The 17,784-nt window shown below is 57.2% G+C and overlaps 1 long non-coding RNA gene across 3 annotated transcripts; it reads right to left on the bottom strand.

Annotated features, from left to right (window-relative positions):
* Positions 1–977: 977 nt before the first annotated feature.
* On the bottom strand, positions 978–12,544 carry LOC121026316 (uncharacterized). Of its 3 annotated transcripts, none has more exons than XR_005788328.1 (8): positions 10,545–12,544; positions 9,005–9,593; positions 8,295–8,334; positions 4,517–4,821; positions 4,049–4,230; positions 2,697–2,888; positions 1,999–2,158; positions 978–1,555 (listed from the first exon to the last, which is right to left on the bottom strand). It is a non-coding gene; the product is annotated as an uncharacterized LOC121026316 (long non-coding RNA). The 3 variants fall into 3 exon arrangements; XR_005788327.1 differs by having other exon boundaries at positions 1,999–2,091; XR_005788329.1 differs by lacking the exon at positions 1,999–2,158.
* Positions 12,545–17,784: the final 5,240 nt, after the last annotated feature.

The raw sequence follows: 17,784 nt of genomic DNA, 5'->3' as shown, positions 1-17,784 counted from the left end.
CTGGAGGCTGGAGGCCCTGTGCTCTGGGAGGTGGGAGGAGAGGGGGCTGCGAGGGGGGCTGGAAAGGGGGATCCGCTGGGGTCGCATGTCAGATCAGTGCCCAGAACGGAAGCCCACTCTTCACCTGGATGCCGAGGCTACACGCTGTGTCCTCCCCACTCCCACTCCTGAGTCATCGGCTGCAGGGCCGGGGCAGCGGGCTTTGCGGCCACATCCTCTGTAACAGTACAGGGTGAGCACTAACCATCCTAAGCGCTGGTTTCCAACAGCATTTCTCAGGAGACACGCATTTTCCACAGCCAGAAAAAAACCTTCCTTGCTAATTTATTAAACTGCTTTATAGCCTAGGTCTGACCAAAAGAGTTTATGATCGATATAAGTAATCTCTGTCTCTCTCTCTCTCTGTGTCTCTCTCAAACGGTCTTCCGCTGGGAAAAATATTGTTTTAATAACACAAACTGCAAAGCGGACTTCCCTAACACGTCCTCGGATGGAACATTTGCGGATACCCAGCTCCTCAACCAGAGACACGGCCCCGAGGGGCCCGCAGCGGCACCTCCCGAGGAGATAATATTTTCTATTCTGTGACAGCCGGCACAGGTTTAAAACACTGTGAGAGGCTGATCTAATTTAGAGCCTGGCTCCAGGGCTGTCACGAATAACAAGCCAAACGTTTCCATTTTATTTTCCGCTAACGGCGATCAGTTCCACTCAGAGTGGAAAGTAGGCTTTAAGGGGCCTGGCTTCTGCCCCGCGGAGCTGCCCAGGAGGGTCCTAACCGGTGACCTCCATGCCCCTCACCCGCTGACTCACATTTCTGTCCATCCCTCTGCCTCACGTTGACCTACTAGCGCCCCGCTGAAGGGGTTCACAAGTACGTCACCTGGGCCTCGCTCACCTGCCCCCCCGGCCCCCGCCCCCGTGCCCACGCCCCGCCCACCCGCCTGGCCCAGAGCTCAGGAGAACTTGCACCCGCATCTCCAGACCCACCTCTTGGCTCATCACACCCTGATTTTCACCAAGGGCACCAGCCCCCTGGAGGGGACTCCTGTCACCAGGGACCCAGCCGGCTGTGCACCCTCTATCCGGCTGCAGTGAAGCTGCCACCAGAGCTGGGAGGGGACGTTCTGATGGCATTCAGTCAGCCCTGCCCCCACTGCCCTTCCAGGTCACCCGAGCTGTTTCCTCTTCTGCATCAAGCAGCCAGGGTCAGTCAGGGTCACTCGTGTTCAAACATCCTTACCGATGAAGACACAAGAGGAGAGCGGAGGGGAGACGCCGCCCCATCACCAGCGTCCTCAGGAGGCCGCCTCACCATTGCCACCAGGAAGCACTCCTGCACTGCAGCCCCGCTCTGCCGCCCCCTCCATCGGACCCCAGTTGGGCCCTGAGCCAGTGGCCGCAGCGGGGACTCGGCGCCCTCAGACATGGGGAGCGAGCCCCTGGCCAGGCCCTGGCGTGAGGACACTGGTCCACGTGGAAAGGGCGAGCAGGGTTTCCAGTCTGCCGATGCGCCAACAAGGGCCTGGTGAGTCGTCCACACGTGCTTCAACAACTGGAAAAAAATCACAGAAGAACCAAGTCAAAGCACCTGATGTTGCCGCCGAGAGACGCAGGGTACTTGTGAGCACATGCGGCTCCACGTGCCTGACCCGAGCGGGCCAGCAACCGGGCCACAGCGGCCGCACGAGACCGAGGCAGAGGGCGCTTCAGTGACACGACACAATCCACGGTGACCGTGACATGGTGACTCTCCATGCAGCGACCCTGCCTCCTCCAGTGACGCTAACAGCAATGAACCGTGAGAATAAAACCTTTACCCGCGTCGTCAGTACCGTCTCAGAGAATCACCTACACCCTTAACAACTGAGCAGTTTGTGTCTCAACAAAGGAGCATACACTCCCAGGCTTTTACTGTGAATCGTTAATTTTGTGTACGGTTTTTTCTCAAAAGAGAATAATAGTCCCACAATTTAAGTGACTGACTTCGCAGTGTACCTGCCTCCAGATCTCTTGATGAACTGAGCCTCCTGGGTGACTAACGGACGTGTGTGTGTCGTATCATGACTCAGGAACATGCTATGTTTGCTTCTTGAGGCACGAGCAGCCATGAGAACAGAGACCCCGCAGGCGGATGCAGACGGAGGCCGGAATGCTCCTCCGGAGAGAACAGGGAAAGGATGGGTGTATGTGAGGATGGGGGCGGCGGACCCTGGGGTCTCAGAGACCTGTCTTGCGGCCCCCACGGCCTCGCTCTCGCATTCACCCTTTCTAGCCTCTGATTTCCAGCTACGAGGTTATCATTTGTATCTCATTCATTCATCCTATATGTATTTAATGAATTCCTACGGTCACTGCTGTGCATCTCGTGACAAACAAAAACACATGAGCTGACAGTCTAGTGGAAAAGACAAATAGGAAGTGAAGGACCCCATGAGGTGTGTAAGTGTCACCAAGGAAAAGGAGACCACAGAGTCATGCCCACCTGGTCCAGAAAGGACAGGGAAGGTCCCTTGGGGAATGACAGCAGAGCTGAGATGGGGGACCTCTGGGAGTGGCCAGGAAGGGGAGCAGGGAGGGTGTTCCAGGCAGAGGTGACAGCATGTGCAAAGGCCCTGGGGCTGGAGCAGGGATGGACAAGGAAGGAGGTACAGGCGAGGCTGAGATGGGCAGGCTGGGCCTTGGGCCTTACTTACTCAGGTGTGAGGGGAGCAGGGCAGGTCCCCAGCAGAAGGGGCAAAGGACGAGATGTGTTTCTTTAAAAGCTCATTCAGTCTGCCCCAGGAGTGCAGAGGGGGTGAGGGAACAACCGTGGAAGCCACTAGACCAGTCAGGGGGCTGTGCAGGCACCAGGCAAGACACGATGCTGTGTTCCCTTGGGGTGGAGGCTGTGGAGATGGGAAAAGCAGATGGATTCCAGGCAATCCAGGGGATTCTGGGCAAGAAACGAACAGGTTAGTGACGGGTCAGATACGAGGGGAGTGAAGGAGACAGAATATAAGGGATGAGTAAGTCGATGGACCGGGGTTCCGTTTACTAAGTCGGAAACGCCTAGGGAGTTCCGGAATGAAGGAACAGAGCTTGCTCCTGGCTCGCTGACTTTGCTGCACACGAGCGGCCTGCTGCGCACGTCAAGGGAATGCCGGGACGTACGCACGTGCAGCTAGAAGACAGGAAGGCCACACACACGTGGATTTCGGGTCCCTCAACGTGTGGGCCGTCTCGAAGGCCGGGGACCAGAGGAGAATCTGTGTGGGACACACAGGCCGAGGAGGGAGAGCTGGATGGGAAGACCGGGCGCACGTTGCAAAGCCATGTGTGAAGGGGGTGCACAGAGGGAGGGGTGGCCGGTGACGGTGTCAGGTCTGCGGGGCGGCCCAGGTGCGCACGGGGAGACGGATACGGTGACTCCCGGGCACCGGTGGCCTTGGCAGGATGCGCCTGCGTTGAGTGTGGAAAAGAACCGGAACAGAGTGGGTGCCCTGGCGAGGAGCACTTCGGATGAGGCCAGCCGTGAGCAGAGCTCCGCGGAAGCGTGCGGCCACAGGCAGGGCTAGCGAGCGGGACAGACTGGAAATGGAGGGTGATTCCTGCCGGGAAGCAGGGTTCAATTCAGGGGCCAACAGGCCGGGAAGGTGACAGACAATGAAGCGGGCAGGGCGGTGTGCAAATGGAGCGGTGCCTGCCGGCAGCTCCGGCCGTGGAAATGCAGGCCCAGTGCCGGCAGATCCATTGAGGGGTTTTTGTTTCTGTTTTAAAGCTGAGAATCCTGCAGGCCTAGCTGATTTTCCGGAGAAATGCACATCTGCAAGCAGCTGCCGGACAGCCCGATAAAGGGAGCAGGGGACCCAGGTCCCTGTGTGTCTGCAGTAGGTGGTGCTCAGGGGAGGAGGGGACCCAGTGTCCGTGTGTCTGCAGGAGGTGGCGCTCAGGGCTCTCCGTGCTGCTTGTGCGACAGCCACTTCTCAGCGAACTGCACCCCCGTTTCTGCCACTAGACCAGGGACTGCACTGGGTGGTCTGTGTTTATCCTCCCCCTTCACACTCACATTCTTCTCTTGCAAGTCCTTCCTCAAAGAGCCCTGAAGGCTCTTCCTCTGGGTCCCCGGAAACACGTGCTCGATGTCAAATGCCCTGAAAGCCACAGTGGCCTCACTGACACGGAGCAGGCTCTCAGCTCCGTGTTCCGGCGGGTCCACGGGAGATCCGTCTGCTCAGGGCTCCAAGGAACCTGCCAGGGGGAGACAGCACTTGGCCTCAAGTCACACTTGCCCACCAGGAAAATCATCTCTCCGCAGGATGTGTGTTCTTGGCGACACTGAAGACGTCCTGAAACGCTGGAGGGCAGCACAGCAGACTCCTGCACGAGCCAGCCGAGACCTCCCCGAGCCTGCTTGGCGGGTGTGTCGCCCGGGGGCATTTCGGATCTGCAGAGCCAGTCGGGGTCCTCCCTACGGACCCCGCCTCCCGTGGAGCTCCAGGGACAGTGACAGAAGCACGGCCTGGTGGTGACATACCCGAATCAGGAATGTGGCTCCACGCCTCACAGAACAGTTCCACTGCATTCTGACTTGATAACTTGGGGTGCTGACTGATGCTCAGACGGTCGGAAATGAGAAGATGTGAAAACACATGCATCTTCTCCTCTTTCTGATGAAATGCCAAGTTAAATCCCACTTTCAGTGGGAAGAGCAGACTCTTGGCTCATTACCCAGATGTAACTTGGCCGTGCCGGTCGGTTTAGCCCCATTTGTGACAAATACACTACTGAGACGGGTGGGTTCAAATACATTTCTGATGCTGAAGTCTGGAATCTCCCACGCTGTGAGGAAAGACAGAAGAAATTTTCCATTGGTTAAAAAAAAAAAAATCTCTCTAATAACTGCTGTCTCGCCTCCAGATCGCCTGCACCAGAAACGGGAGACTCCACCTTACTCCACGTTCTCCTCTGCTAACATCCTGTCTGAACTGTGACAGCCGGCAGCTTACTGGCCGGGGTGCGTGCAGGCCGCTTGCGCGGTCTGCAGAGGACGCTGGTCCCAGTGGCTGATCTAGATCTTAGCCTACGGGAAAGCCTCACTATTCCTGTTATGAAGTTTCCTGCTCCCAGACGATGAGAATTAAGAAGCTAACAAAGAAACTCCAGCAAGCAATGGTTTATAAATGCCTAAATTCACTATGCCCATCACCGCCACCAAAGAAAAGAAAAACGAGACTAACGTAGAAGAACGCATGTAACTGGCCAAAACGAGAACAGAATACGTTCCTCTAATGTTAATATGACAATTTCCTGCCATCTCTCAAAATAAAACTCAGGATAATAAAAAAGAAACTTTAAACGAGGCAAAAACATGACACCTAGGTTCTAAAGTCCACTGGCAACTGACTACAAATGGCAAATTCTGACATGTCTGTTTCAGAAGCCATCAGCCGCCTTGTCTGATGCCTGGCGGAGGGCGTGAGATAGGCTGCGTCTGCCTGCAGGGAGGGTCTGTAGGAGGCCTTCTCTGGGAGGTTCTACCAACACCTCCAGGGTGGAGAAGGGAGGGCCACCGGGACTATGGGAGGAGTAGCCCACAGCACACAGCTTTAGAAGGGACCCATGGAGATGGAGAAAGGTGGGTGGAGACCGGGAAAGTTTGGAGGTCAAGTCAACAGGTTAGAAGTGGGCTGTCTAGGAGGGAACCTCACCCAAATGGAAAACCTCAGCTCTGCATGAGCCCATGTGAAGAGGACGGAGAGACAAGCTACAGGCTGGAAGGAAACACTGGCAAACCGTACATCTGACAATGAAATAATGTCCGGAATACGTTAACAACTCTCAGAGTTAACCAGTGAAAATACAAACGATCCTATTAGAGAGTGCACAAACCACAGGAACAGACGTGTCACCAAAGAGGACGTATGAATGGCAAATAAACCCATGAAAAGATGCTCCACATCACTACCCATCAGGAAAATGCAAACGAAAACGACACATCTATCGGAATGGCTAAAATAGAAAGTTGCAAGTGAGAACAGCAAATACTTAGAAGGTGGGGAATCAGGTCAGTCACACGTTGCTGGCGGGAACGTGTCATGGTACAGCTGCCGTGGAAACCAGTTTGGCAGTTTCATATAAAACTACACCTACAACCACACGATCCCACGACTGCGCTCTTGGGCGTTTCTCCCAGAGAGAAGAAATGTTCCTACAGGAAACTGCACGTGAATGTTTCCAGCAGCTCTATTCATAACAGCCCCAAAATCCGAGACAGCCCTGCTGCCCTTCAACGGGTGAGTGGCCGAACAAACTACACCCGGGCCGTGGAACACTGTGCAATGATGGAAAGGAATGAATTGCTGACGTATGCAAAAATTTGGATGAATCTCCAGGGAATTATGCTCCAATGAGTGTCGTGGGGAGGAAAGGTCCTCAAGTATGGACCCAGGGAGGCTGGAACGGGAGATGGCAGTGAGAGTGACAGTCCTCATCGTCCTGAGTGCAGTCAACCATCTATGACTCGACCAGTGGCTGTGGTCTTCTCAGAGATGGGGACGGAAGGGTGACTACTATAGAGACAAAAGGGGTAGGGGCGCCTGGGTGGCGCAGTCGGTTGAGCGCCCGACTTCGGCTCAGGTCATGATCTCGCGAGGTCTCGCGTGATCTCGCGTGAGTTTGAGCCCCGCGTCGGGCTCTGGGCCGATGGCTCGGAGCCTGGAGCCTGTTTCCGATTCTGTGTCTCCCTCTCTCTCTGCCCCTCCCCCGTTCATGCTCTGTCTCTCTGTCCCAAAAATAAAATAAACGTTGAAAAAAAAAATTTAAAAAATAAAAAAAAATAAAATAAAATAAGAATAGTGAGGGGCGCCTGGGTGGCGCAGTCGGTTAAGCGTCCGACTTCAGCCAGGTCACGATCTTGCGGTCCGTGAGTTCGAGCCCCGCGTCGGGCTCTGGGCTGATGGCTCAGAGCCTGGAGCCTGTTTCCGATTCTGTGTCTCCCTCTCTCTCTGCCCCTCGCCCGTTCATGCTCTGTCTCTCTCTGTCCCCAAAATAAATAAACGTTGAAAAAAAAAAAGGGGGCACTTGCATAGATTTGGTGTCTGGATGTGGCAAGACATTAACAATCATCAGAGGGATGGAACGGAGTGCATGGAACGGAGTGCATGGAATGGAATGGGTGAAGTGAGTGGAAGGAGTGGGATGGAACAGAATGAACGTGTGGATGGAACTGCATTGAAGCTCCTTGCAAAACTTCTTCTTTAACTTCTCTTCTCTTTATCATGCATACTTGCCTTCTCCTCGGTAACTGTCTCAGTAAGATCACAACCTCAGAGTCAACAGGCGTTTCAGAAACACCCTGAACTGTAGCTGCAGTGACTGCAGATATGAAACAAACACAACTTTTGGGAGAAGGTTACTAAGTCAGCTAAAAAGAAACTTTTTTTTTTCAACGTTTATTTATTTTTGGGACAGAGAGAGACAGAGCATGAACGGGCGAGGGGCAGAGAGAGAGGGAGACACAGAATCGGAAACAGGCTCCAGGCTCTGAGCCATCAGCCCAGAGCCCGACGCGGGGCTCGAACTCACGGACCGCGAGATCGTGACCTGGCTGAAGTTGGACGCTTAACCGACTGCGCCACCCAGGTGCCCCGAAAAAAGAAACTTTTTAAAAAGCGCGCACACAGTTCACACCTACGTCATCAATTACTTGGGCATTTTCACCCGTTGAAAGAGAAATCTGCCGTACAAGGGAACTGAAGTTTTGATGCCAACGGGGCCAACCTTAACAGCCTAGTCTACGTTCCCAAAAGTGCTTCTCAGGTAGAGGGCATTGCTTCACTCGCCTCGGACCGTCAGACAAGGTCACTGAGAATTGGCCAATTTATCCCCATTCCCCCAAGAAAACATATTCTCCCGCCCCCAAACCACATCTTTTCTCTTCATTCACACATTCCTCGTTGCAGGGCCACCATATGAAATCTTCAACATGGCCTCAGATGCTCTTTACTCAACGTTAACACCCAGAGATCAGCCCTCGCTGCCGCTGGAGGGGCTTTTCCGCTACAGACGGAGAAAAGGAAGGAGCGCTTCCCCGTTCGGCCCACTGCGCACCGCACCCCTCCCCACCCCCCCACCCCGCCACCAAAAGCTCTCCTTGTGATCACAAGGAAAAACAACTGTCCTAAACGCAAAACCAAATCAGAGAAGGGAAAGTCACCCATCTGCACACGGCGTGGCTGGTGGCGAGGTAACAGCCTAACAAGTCCTGGGAGAGTGGGTGGTGATGCCTCCAGGGAAAGACGGTAACTACTTACAGGCATCGCAGGGTCTTTGAAATCCACTGCCTCAGCAACCCTTGAAAATAAAAGGGACATTATTACAAAATGGCAAAGGAAGGCATTCAGCTAGAAAATGGGTTTAAAACCTAATATTAAACTTCAAATCATTGAGCCAGTGATCCTTTTGGGTGAAATTTTCAATTCTATCACTGAACGCTACTCTATTTAAGACTCTGTTCTGGAACCTACGGGGATATCCAGAAAGATGAAATATAATCCCTTGGCCACAAATAACAGACAATTTAGTTAAGGTCCAGCAGAATGGCCCAGGAAGCTGACGGACAACAAAAAGAGTCCACACAACTGGGGACACAATCTCAGCAATCCCACATCACCATCTGTGTGACCTTGGGGAGACCACTTGTACCGCCAGAACTTTAATTTTCCTAATTCTAAAATGGTGTGACAAATAGTAGTGGTGGGTCGGGGAAGAATAAAAAATCTTTTTCTCCCCTACACCTCCCAGCTCCACCAGCTGGGCCTCGGGAACCAGACTGGCCACAGAGAAACGAGAGAAGCGCAAGCGGAAGTTTCCTCGCACGTCCACCAGAGCGTCCAGTGATGAGCAACTCCAAGGGCGGCTAGTCGCTGGGCTCACGCAACACGTAACTAAGAGATCAAGCTTTGGGAGAAGGACAAGGACTTCTGAGTTTCCAGGGCACCATATCGTGGGAAGGGAAACATACGGGGGAGCTACGGAAGATGAAGACAAGTCCGTGAGCCGTGTTCTGTAGATCCCGAGGCGCGATCCCTGGGCTGGCGAGGGCCCACGTGTGTCCCTGGAGATTAGCTCCTGTTCCTCCCAGCAGAAAGGAGACAAGAGACACCTCTCTGAGTCGATGTCCTCACTGTAGGCAAACAGGTGCAGAGCAGGGAGTTTTCTTTTGTATCTGCTTCTTCATAACTTCCTATCACGCCTTCAGCCCGAAATAATCCGCACGTGCCAGCGGCACCTCTTGGGGTGGCACATCTGAACGCACTTCAGGGGACGTCTGCTGTCCCGCTGCCCAGCTGCCCCGTTCTGCTGGTAAAGGCCCTCAGTTTCCCTCCAGGTGACCGCCCCTTCCCTTCCCTGCAGCCCACGTAAGTCGAAGTTGACTCCATCCGTGGCTGGGAAGCAACCCGTTACGTGGCCTGAGTTAACAGCGCGCTGTCTCCCTCAGGCCGCCGTGCCTGTTCGGGGATGAGTGCGTGACCCAGGCAAGTCCAGGAAGGAAGGTGCGACAACACTCGGACGGAATGCTGGCTCAGGGATGCGGTGCCGAGGGAGGAGGCCTGGGAAGGGAGAGACCGTGAGCCGCTCAGAACGGAGAGGCTTCCCATCAAGTGGACGTGGAGCGGAGCTGCGGCCGAAGCTCACGTACCCACAGGCCTTGCCAACCACACGTGCCAAAGAATGAGTCTGCCTTTGCTTCAGACACTTCAGGCTGGGTTTTCTGTCATTTACAACGCAATTAAAATATCCCACCTGGTACAGAAAAGCCGATGCAGAGCTGAGACGGCACTGACGGTATACAGTAGGTGTTGAATACACGACGACTGTGCCAATGTTCCTGCCACCTGGAATCATTTAACCCCTCCCCCGGTCACTCGGCCACCTGCTTCTTCTTTCCTCATCTGCACCCCTTGTGCCTCCCAGCTCAGTTGTCCAAAGCGGCCACTGAGATTTCCACCCATCCCGTGGGGGCGAGTCCCGTGCCCTGGCCGTCATCTGACATTGAACAAGGCCTGTGTTGCCCTCCTTCAACAACGGGTTTTCTCTGAAAGACAGCCTGGAACAGCCAGGATGCAGCCAGGATGCCCCAGTCACACAGTGAGGCCGTGCTGGTCCAGAGAGGCGGGGGGGCCGGGGGGGGGGCCCTCGCAGCACGCACCCCTGCCCCAGCACTGCGTCCTGACTCCTCCCACGCTTCCCGGATGGAGAACGGGCCTCCAGGAAGCGCGCAGGGGTGACCCAGGGGGAGAAGAGCCGGAGCCTCCCCTTCTCCGGCTGGGCCACTCCCTCATCAGGAGACGCAACCGAGGCAGGGCAGGGTAGAACCTAGGACACCGCGCATCCGAAGCCCCTCCCCCGGCCTGAGACCGCCTGGGAAAGGGCGGCGGAGACACGCAGCGCCGTGTAATACACACCAAAGACACGCGTCGGGACGAGATCTGACCGGGAGCCCCTTTTCCTCAGTGACTGCCCCCCCCCAGCCCCTCTGCCCCCCTACACGCGGTGCTCACGGCGGACAGGACGGCTGTTCCCTGCGTGGGAAAGGAGACTCTGCTGGTGACCTTGGGCTGCAGGCTGCGGGTCCAGGCCGGGCGGAGCCGCGACCGTCCGCGGCTTCAGACCGTGAGGCTGGTCCGCGAGGAGGCAACGACAACCTCACAGTCACACCGGTGCTTCCAACGCGTGCAAACGGGCTTCTTGTTCTATTGCCACGTCCCTGCTGTCGAGCATAACGACAGGCAGCATTTCTCGTGCGCTGATCGCGGGCCAGCGTCTGTCCCCACCGCCAGCCGAGCACAGAGGTGACGTCACCACCCATTTCTGGGACGGGGAAGTGACCAGAGAGGTCACACAGAGGAGCGGGACAGTGAGCCCCGTCCCGTCAGCCAGGCCAAGGGGCTCCAGACCGTCTGCACGGAGACGAGCCGCCACTGCGAGGCTGGAGGTCAGGAGCAGGTCCCGGCCCGACCTTGGGAGCCCCGGGGTGAGACGGATGCAGCCGGGGCCCCTATGTCACTGCGTGGAGGGCACCCCCACTGACCGTGCTGGACCCGGCACCGGTGAGAAGTAGACGCCTCGGTGCTCGGCCTCCGACAGGTGACGTGTTACTGCGGCAGCAAGGGGGCGGACGGTGGCGAGACTGACAATGACACGCTTCCTGTTTGGATCCCAGGCTCCGACGCAGACAGCAGGAGGGTGACACCGTCCACACACCAGCATGGGGGTGGCCAGCCGCCCTGTCACCCTTCTGGGAAGCCCCGCCCAAGTGGGCATCTTCATCCGCGCTCATCTGGCTTCGTGGAGAGTCCGTGTGCACATCTGGCCTTGGCCTGACTCCTGCCTGTCCCGCCCTGTCCCCAGGTCCTTCCTCTCCCCCCCACTCCGATTCTCCTGCGGTCTGTCTCTCCCCATTTCCCGCCCCCACACCCCGATTTTCCACACCCCGCTATTGTGCGGCTGAGGCTACCACGGCATCCACCCGGTCTCCACAGGCCAGGGGAGACAGTGTGTAGGCTGGAGCGAACCACGGTGGTTCTGGGGCAGGTCTCCTAGTGCGTCCCAGAGCTGCCCCTGGGGCGGCATGGGGACTTCTGGAACATTCTTTCCACTGTGCACCTGCTCCAGAAGCGCATCCCGTGGGGAGCCTGGAAGTCCTCAGAGAGGAGCAACCTTGACCCTGCCCATAGCTTTTTATGATTGGCTGAGCCGTCGTGCCAATCTTGTGCCACTTGCCCGGTGATTGGTCTAGGCCATCATGTGACCCAAGCCTGGCCAATGAACTGAGAGGGGCTGCAGGGGGATTCATGGGAAAGATTCCCCTGCTGGATGGGAGGGGAGGCGCCGCGTGCCTTGGGTTCCCCCCAATGACGCGGTGGGGGGAGGGGCGTGGTGCCGGTGTGGCCGCGGCCTTTTGGATGCAGAGCAGGAGGCCTGAGGCTTGCTGGGGACTGAGGCGTGTCCGCCAGACATGAGCAGGGCGGCAGAGCCAGACCCCCGCGGCCACCCGCCTCCAGGATGCCCGGCTTGGACGGTGGAGCTGTTCCATGGCCCACATGGGGAGACTGAGGCTGGCAGAGAGAGAGAGAAGCGACCCAAACCCAGGCTTCTCCGACTCCAGAGTCACGGGGCTCCTGTAGCTGAGGACGGTCCCTTGTAGCACTTGTCAGACTGTGGCGCATGTCCACGCCCTCAGCTAAGCCTCCTGAAATCCGTGCCTGTTGGTGGTCCTGCTTCCCGGAACCTCGTGTGCTCTGCGCACGATCGGACGAAACCCGGGAAGTCGGGCTCCTCCCTCCGCTTCCGGATGCGCGGACACGTGGTTTGTCCTGTGACTCGGATCTGTGCTCAGCAAGGAAAAGGAGATGAGTAAACGCTTGGAAAGTTCCTCCTCCTGTAGTGGGTGCCCTTGTGTGCCCTTACTCAGCAGGGACCCATTTAGTCTTTGGGAACCGCGGGACACTTGGGATTCTAATGCATCTGGACGGGGTCAGAAGAGGTGCAGGCTATGTGCCCCCCCCACCCCCCCCAGGACCTCTGCTGATAGGGTTTCCCTGAATCTGGCAGAGAACCACCGTCACCTCTGCCGGGCTGGAGGGCAAGGTGCCGCCGCTGCGGCAGGGCCTCCCTGGAGGGCCGCACGGTGCCCCCGATGCAACAGGCTGCTGAGCCCAGAGATGTTCTGCAGACGGAGGTTTGCCGTGACAGCTCCTAGAAACCACGGCAGCTCCTTCCCAAGTTACTAGAGCTGCAAACCGTGGTAAAGGTGGGATTTGTGTGAGGCTTTCGATCATAGAAACACAAATGGCATCTTGGTCTCAAAGTAACGACTCTCTGAATTCTAAATAAAGTGCAGGAGATTCACATTTTTCCCCCTGCGCCGACACTCTCTCTAGTCCTTCTGTCGCTTCTGTGAAAGAGAACAAATCCCACTTTTCACAGTGGAAGCCAAAAGACGGAAATCTCAAAGGGCGAAAGGAACGCATGCTGGTTTTGCCGGCAGGGGATCTGTTTCCGCCTCCAGACCAGCCTGTCTGATGCGCCCTCGGGGTGCCCTCCCTTCCGTGTGTTTTGGGTAAGCCTGACCCTGCCGCCGTCTCAGGGAGGTCACTGGTGACCCCGGCCTGGGCCTGTCAGCTGGTTGTACACCTTGTCCCGCCTCTGCCTCCCCAGTCACGGTGATTGGCTCCTGGAGACACACGGACCACCTTTGCCAAGAAAAGTCGGGCCTTCCCCCTTTATAGCAGCTGTCGGAGAAGAGAAATTCTCCGTTCTGCTGAGGCTGTTGAGAGGTGAAGCTGGGACTCGGGGGCAGCGGGCAGGCTTCCGAGGTTGCCCCGCCCATAACACAGCCGCCGGGAATGCAGGAGAATGTAAATAGAGCGAAGACTCCTTGGTAACGTCCTCGGAGCGCCTGGATGGAGCCGTCCCTAAAGTGACTTCTCCTTACCCCTCCTCTCTTACCTCAGTCCTTCTGGAGATGGATTTTCTGTCACTTGCAATTAAAAGAGCTGCGATTCCGTGTCAAGCGAGGCCCTCGAGTTCAGAACCTGAGCGAGGGCAGGCCGCGGTCGGGGACCCAGACCACTCACCCCCTAGCCCTGAACTTGCCCCGTTGTTCTATCTGTCAGTTCAGCAGACTTTCTGGCAGACGATTGCGTATGGAAACTCATAAGCCACAGCCCTTCTTTAAGAAGAGAAAGTGCACTGTCTCCTGAAAAAATTGTGGTGGAACCGGGGGGGCGGGGTGGATGGAGGGAACTGACCGAGCGAGGAGCCGCCCTGGAGCCCTGGAGCTTTCGCTGGGGTCTGGCGTGCATTGTTCCGGTTTGTCTGCATAGGTGCCGTGTGCTGGGTACCTCTCAAGCCTACCTCACTGATGCGGGGGGAGAAGGGAGAAGTGTCTCCCCACGTCCCACGGCCTATCCTGGTGGGAGGAGGATCTTCTGTAGGTCGGTCCACCTGCGGGGGGGGGGGGGGGACAGGGAGCAGCTCTGAAGCACCGCCCTGAGTGGGCAGGAAGGGGGCGTCCTCGGGCATCGTGAGGCCTGTCAGAGCCGGCGCGCAGGAGGCATGTGGTGAAATTCTTGATCAAAAGTATTCAGATGCACTAATGAACCCAGAGTAATCACCACCCCAAACTTTCTATAATCATCCATCAAGTACCCCTCAAAACCCCATAACAATCAGCAAGACAATATCCGTCTCAGTGTGTGTCCGTTAAGGTGCCAGTTTCTCCATCCTGGGGAACAGGTGTTCTAGAGAAACGGCTGTATTTATGAGGTTCATTAGGATGCCTCTCAGCCTGCGGCGCAGACGGTCCCCTCAGGAGAGCGCGGAGCGAGAAATGCTAGTGAGGGAGGCGGACGGAAGGAGCCCTGTCCTCCCAGAGACGGGCAGAGCTGGCCCGAGCCCACCCCCCACCCCTGTGCCCACTGACCAACGGCAGCTGTGAAGTACATCTCGATCTCGTCCGGGGTCAGGGCCCGTTCCCAGATGATGAACTCATCGAAAGCTCCGACCTCATAACGCTTGGTCTGGTCCTGCTCAGACCCGATCACGAGGTTGACGCTGGGCTCCCCGTAGGCATGAGACTCTTTGCCGCTTGGGTCGGAGGTGCCCAGGGACCCACTGACTAGACTCTCAGACAAACTGGAGGAGTCGGGGGATTTCCACGTGACTCCGGCAGGGGCTGGGAGAGAGAGACCTCCATTCGGAGGGTGTGGGAACCAGCTCCCCGTCCAGTCTTGTTTTCTCTTTTGAGCACATCCCTCTTTCTTCAGATACGTGGTCGCTGTTAACCTTGATGGGTCCTAACACACGTCTCACCTCACTTCTTTGGGCACAGGAAAGAGAGTGCCCTTTCCTCACATCCCACAGTCTCAAAGGGCAGTTCAAAGAGAATCCTGGCTCTTTTAACACAGAAGCGCAAACTCAAACGCCCGCAAACAAAGCTGATGCTCAAAATGTTTGACAGCTGGCAAGGCCCAGCACTGACAAGCCAGACCGCAGTCAGCAGGTCCATATTGCAGGGTTCAGAGCCTGGGGCACGGGAGCGGGAGAAGGTACACACCAGGATGTGGTTTCCATGGCCACCGGGATGTTGGGAAGGGGACTTGATTGACAAGGGGCAGCAGGGACTCGGCCCGCGAGCAGGGAAGGATAAACCCTGCATATCACATTTTATTCCCAGGAAAAGCTAAAAATTCATGGTTCTCAAGTGTGGCGTTTTCTAACTTATTACGCTTAGCGCTATTAAAAAAGAGCACTGCACAGGCCTACGGGGACACGAGAGCCCGCCTCCGGACGGTGTCAGTGCCCCACCAGGGATGCTGACCCCTGCTCCGCATGCCGTATAGTGCATGTGTCATCGGCGCACTGGTGCCAGGTAAGGCGAGGCCGGGGGTCGAGGCTGACATGTTTCCGGGTGGGGCGGGTGGTCCAGACCCTGGCGATTTGGCTGCAGAGTGTGTGTTTTTTTTTCCTACTAAGCAACCTGCCTCCCCCGCCTGAGCTGGAAGACGACTCTCCTTCCGTGTCAAAGAAGGCATCTCCTGTTGGCAGAAACCTTTGGACCCCCGCCTGCGCTCCTCACTCTTGCTTCCAAATGTGACTCCCTGGAAGCCCCCCTGCATCACCTCTCAATCCCTGGCAGCCTCCCCCCTCCACCGTTTCCATTGGGACCTTCCCCGGCCTCCAGGCCTCCTGCCTGCCTCTCCGACCTCCAGCCCTGCAGGGGGCCTGGCCCCACCTCACGGAGAGAGCAGACCAGCAGTTGGATCTGCCCTCCCTGTGAGCAGCTTCCTGAGCACCAGCTGTCAGGTGTAAACTGGTCCCAGGGGTGCCTGGGTGGCTCGGTTGGGCGTCCGACTTCGGCTCAGGTCATGATCTCACGGTTCGTGAGTTCGAGTCCCGCGTCGGGCTCTGTGCTGACAGCTCAGAGCCTGGAGCCTGTTTCAGATTCTGTGTCTCCCTCTCTCTCTGACCCTCCTCCGTTCATGCTCTGTCTCTCTCTGTCTCAAAAATAAATACACATAAAAAAAAATTAAAAAAAATAAAAACAAAAATAAACTGGTCGCACTCGGGAGCCGTCGTGCTGACGACACTTACCCAGCAGCACCCCCCCCTTTCCTCCCCCCGCACTTTACTGCCCAGCTCCTTGCAGGTGGATGTTCCCATGGTGCCCCTCTCAGTCCCCTGAAATGTGGTCTCTGCCTCCCCCACCCGCCCCCTTGCCCCTGGGATCAGTCTACCATGGTCTGCCTTGTTCCTAAATCCAGCGAGGTCTTCAGGTTCGAGCATGTGGTTCCCTGGCTGAGAACTTGACCACCGTCCCATCTAACGGCAGGTCCCGTGGGTCCACCTGCTGGTGTTTCTGTCGGTCAGCTTCAGCCCTTCTGCCGCCACCCTGGGGAGAACCAGCGTCGTCTCTGGCCTAAGTCATTGCAACAGCCTCGGCTCGGTGCTTTCCCAACATCCAGGTGCTTATGAATCACCGGGAGCGTGTGCCGAGGAGGTTCGGACTCGGTACTTTTGGGGAGGCCGTCCGGGGGCCATCCTTGCGGTCGCCCCACCCCATGGTGAGACCAGTGCCGTTTGTCCGGGATGCAGGTTGAGGAATCACAGCCACGCCCACCACCATCGCAGCCAGAGAGGGACTTCTCTGCCTGTCTACACAGGGTCCCGGCCACCTCTGCGTACACACCCCCCACGCCTCCCACAGAGGTCCCCACAGACCTCGAAAGGCAGCACTTCTGCTGGCTTACGTCATGGGCCTCCCCCCGCAAAGCTGCTGGTGTGTGTGTGGTGTGGGGCTGCTCCACACACGTGCCCTGCCCTCCAGGGCCTCCTGCACATGCTTCCCTGCGCCTGGCACTTCCCTCCCTCCCTCCCTCCCTCCGTGCGGCCGACCCCTGGCTGGGCTGTCCTCCTCTGGGAAGCCTTCGCTGGGCCTCGCACGCACCGGGTCAGGCACCCCTCATTCCCGTCCAGCGCGGCATCCATCACGTGGCACCGTCTCACTGTCCGTAGGCCCTGAGCTCCTTCAGAGGTGCCCCCCTGCGGTGGCTCGGTGACGAGGGGGTGGGAGGAGAGTGGACACCCTCCCAGGACATCTCTCGTCCTTGTCTTCACCCTTCCCCTGGGACCAGAGTGTAGCTCTGGGGCCAGGTCCGTCTTTCCCTGGGAGACATGCCCTTGGCAGTTTGAGCAGAAAATGAAATTTGTCAACAGATGCAGAAGCCTCTCACGCTGCCCTGCCTGCGGGCTCAGGCTCCTGGGCTCAGAGCCATACCCGTGACTGCCATCAGAGCTGAGTGCCGTGAAGTACGTCGTCTCAGGCCGGTCACACTCAGGCCCCCTGAGCTCACGTGAAGACGGGGGGCGTTAAGCGCTTCTGAAAGAGGGATGTGAGATCCACAGAGTCTGTTTCCCCTCTGCTTATGGCTTCGTCTGTCGATCATTATCTGAGCGCCTACTGGGTGCTGGGAACGAAGCAGAGGGGTCTGATCTTGTGGGGAGACGGCCACCCGATGACCTGTTGTTCCCTGATGCCCAGGGTGTCATCCATCCTGCCTGGGGGGCCAGTGCTGTCAAGACCCTGTCACCTGTGTGACTCAGGAGCCCCCGGCAGCATCGGCAGCTCCTGCCCTCCAGGAAACACGTGGCACCGATGTGGCTATCTGTAAGGGCCTCAGTGAAGGGAGTATACCGTGGGCCCCTCAGCGCTTGTGTGTGTGTGGCTGGGGGGGGGGT

This window comes from Herpailurus yagouaroundi, unplaced genomic scaffold (assembly GCF_014898765.1).
Source record: "Herpailurus yagouaroundi ecotype Mexico unplaced genomic scaffold, PumYag 75300, whole genome shotgun sequence".
NCBI lineage: Eukaryota > Metazoa > Chordata > Mammalia > Carnivora > Felidae > Herpailurus > Herpailurus yagouaroundi.
Note: the sequence above shows the minus strand (reverse complement) of the source record. Positions and strands in the feature narration are given on the sequence as shown.